Below are 3,408 nucleotides of genomic sequence, written 5' to 3'. Positions count from 1 at the left end.
TGTTAATCTATTAAGGAACATTGTATTATACTCCAATTATTAATTAAATATTTTCCACTTTATGGTATCAAAGTACTTGATTTTTTTATCATGAAATTCTTTTTTGACCTTTTGTTTTCATTTCATTTCAATTGCACCTAAAAATTATCTTACAATTTGTTCCTTTCTTAAGGAATTTCTTCAAATGGATCACATGTACTTTGTTAATCGACCTTGTTGCATCTACCGCCTCACCCAAGACATTTGGTAGGCCATCTCAGGCATATTGTGCAATATACATGAAGGCATTTAACTCTTCAGCATGAAGCATAGTCCAATCTCAAATCCTCAAATCCAGTAACAATGTAAATCTCGAGGCAAGACCAAGATCAGAAAATTTAAAATTTTCTTACCTCTTTCGATGAGTTAACACATTCCAGATACTTTATTATGGGTCTCGAGCTAGGTTTACCTGAATCTTGATCTAATTATAAAAAAGGTAGGAACGTCATATCCTTTGTGATATGAGCATTTGCCTCAAGATTTGTATTAGTAAGGGAGCCAAGCTTCATGTTCAAGAAATGTCTCAATTCATTCAATCAAGATTCAAAAAAGAAACATAGATTGAAGGCCATTCTTTACTTCTTAGAAGTGAATTCACCTTGAAAAGTCTGATTTTGTGCGAGGTGGAATATATTATTATGATTTTTTAGTAGCTAAATTTAAAATTTAGTGTAAGTAATGAAGTTCAACTTTATCATGTGGGAGGACAAAGCTGTGGGTACAGAAGACAAAGTTTCATGGACTATTCAAGTCCCACGGTTAAGGGAAAATGCAAGTAGGTTGTAAGAGCCATATATACTACGATAGTGTTAAAGACACCCCAATTATTATCAAGGGCATCCCACACAATAGTCAATTTTTTTGTCTTATATGGATTCAAAGTTTTGGAATGAATTTGATTTTTAATGATGATATGATAATGCTATTTTCATCGTAGTGATCATCATCATCACAAAAAATCAGCTAATTCTAAAATTTTTAACCCATATAAAATAAAATAATTTGGTTAGAGTGTCGGGGTGCCTTTGATAATAATTGAAGTGCCTTTAACACTCACTATCTATGATTTGGTCAATTTGGATTGGGAAATGGCCGAGTAGTTCCTATCGATGTATATATAATGGAGGCAGGACTTTGACAGCTGACAAACTCCCCAGAACGGATGTCAAAAAAAATATATTTAAATCACGAGGATTTAAATATCTTAGTCAAGAAGTGATTTTAATATATTTAAAAGTTTGACTTTCAATTTTAAACTTTGGACTTTGGTAATGGTGCATTTTCAAACCTTAGATTGCGAAAAAAAAATTAATTTTATTTTCAAATCAGATCTACGAAATAAATCCTAGAGATTTGAGGTATTATTTGGCGAGCATTACATGGGCCACATACATGCACCTAGTAAGATTTATTTTGCTACGGTAATCACACCGCCTTAATCTTTATTAATAGGTCTCAACTCATCTTAAGGTCTAATACGGTCCCTTGGTTTTGGTACTAGTTATCATATGGCTGCTCCCCTTGGAGAAGGACTGAGCCAAGAGTTCAAGGAACTACTTCTATCCCTTCCCATAGAGAGAGGATGGGATTCTTATCCCTTCTATCAGTACCAAGGTTTCTGGTATCCACCTAAGAAACTACAAGGAGCAATGCACATTCAACAACACTTCCAAGCACGTGATACTGATATAGTAGTAGTCACCACGCCCAAATCAGGTACAACGTGGTTGAAATCCCTTGTTTTTGCTGTAATGAATCGTTCTTGCTACACTATTAATTCTCATAACCACCCCTTGCTTACTACTAATCCTCATGATCTCGTACCTTTCTTTGAGTTTAATATCTGTGATAACAACCAGTTTTGTAACCTTTCCAACCTTCCATCTCCAAGGCTATTTGCCACACACATGCCTTACACACCATTGCTGGGATCGATCAAGAACTCGAATTGTCGAATTGTATATCTATGTAGGAATCCAAAAGATACCTTCATCTCCCTTTGGCAGTTCGTGAGCAAGATAAGACCACAGTGTCATGGGAAACTTTCATTGGACGAAGCTCTTGAACTGTTTTGCAAAGGAGCTTCATGGTATGGACCCTTCTGGGAACATCTGTTGGGATATTGGAAAGAGAGCTTAGAGAGGCCTAAGAAAGTGTTGTTTTTGAAGTATGAAGAAATGAAGGAAGACATCACCTCACAATTGAAGAGGGTGGCAGAATACTTGGGCTGTCCTTTCTCTATCGAGGAAGAAAAGGATGGGGTGATAGACCAAATAACAAGAATGTGTAGCTTTGAGAAGTTATCCAATTTGGAGGTGAACAAAACAGGAAAAAATAATTATTTGATCGAAAATAATACTTTCTTTAGGAGAGGAGCAGTGGGAGACTGGGTGAATCATTTGACGCCTTCAATGGTCGAAAAGTTAGACCAGGCCATTGAACAAAAGATATGTGGTTCTGGTTTGACATTCAAAGTGTCTTAGGATGCCGATGATGGATTGGGTTTGTAATGTTACAATAGTAGTAATGGTGTATTGTAACAAGATGTAATGTGATATACCATATCATTCCTTTTCATCAAGATTAGGATTGAAGGATTATATTATATTAGATATATTTAACTAGAGTTAAATCCAATTAGGATTGATCTTTGTTTTCTATATAAAATCTATTAAGGAACATTGTATTGTACTCTAATTATCAGTTAAATATTTTCCACTTTATGGTATCAGAGTACTTGATTTTTTTTTATCATGAAATTCTCTTCTGACCTTTTATTTTCATTTCATTTCAATTGCACCTTTTATTTTGTGCAATATACATGAAGGCATTTGACTCTTCAGCATGAAGCATAGTCCAATCTCAAATCCAATAACAATGTAAATCTCGAGGCAAATACCAAGATCAGAAAATTTTAAATTTTCTTACCTCTTTTGATGAGTTAACACATTCCAGATACTTTATTATGGGTCTTGAGCTAGGTTTACCTGAATCTTGACCTAATTATAAAAAGGTACACTACAACAAATATGACTATTAGGAACGGTTTATCGAGGCCATCTCTAATCGAGGCGTTGTAAATGGATTTAAACGGTGTCTTAAATTTCAGGGTTTGGAACGGTTAAAAACCGTTCCAAAACTCAGATTTTGGAACGACTTAAAACTGTTCCAAATATGCATTTATATATACTAAAAATATCGTAGACATCAATTTAAAATCCGATGTCTATAAAACTGATGTCCTAAGTCGGAGATTTTAGACATCTGTCACAAACCGATATCTAAACTTAAAAAAATTTAATTTAATTTTTTTTTTGTACTACACACGAGTTGATCATGATCCTCTTTTTTATTGAATTTATCTTA

At 34.2% G+C, this 3,408-nt stretch overlaps 1 pseudogene; it reads left to right on the top strand.

Moving 5' to 3' along the window:
• The first annotated feature begins 1,603 nt into the window (after positions 1-1,603).
• LOC147384349 (cytosolic sulfotransferase 15 pseudogene) lies at positions 1,604-2,634 on the top strand (annotated as a pseudogene).
• Positions 2,635-3,408: the final 774 nt, after the last annotated feature.

The sequence above is a fragment of the Akebia trifoliata genome, chromosome 15, assembly GCF_017979445.1.
Source record: "Akebia trifoliata isolate Shusen 1 chromosome 15, ASM1797944v1, whole genome shotgun sequence".
Lineage (NCBI taxonomy): Eukaryota > Viridiplantae > Streptophyta > Magnoliopsida > Ranunculales > Lardizabalaceae > Akebia > Akebia trifoliata.
This window is presented reverse-complemented; position numbering and strand designations above follow the sequence as displayed.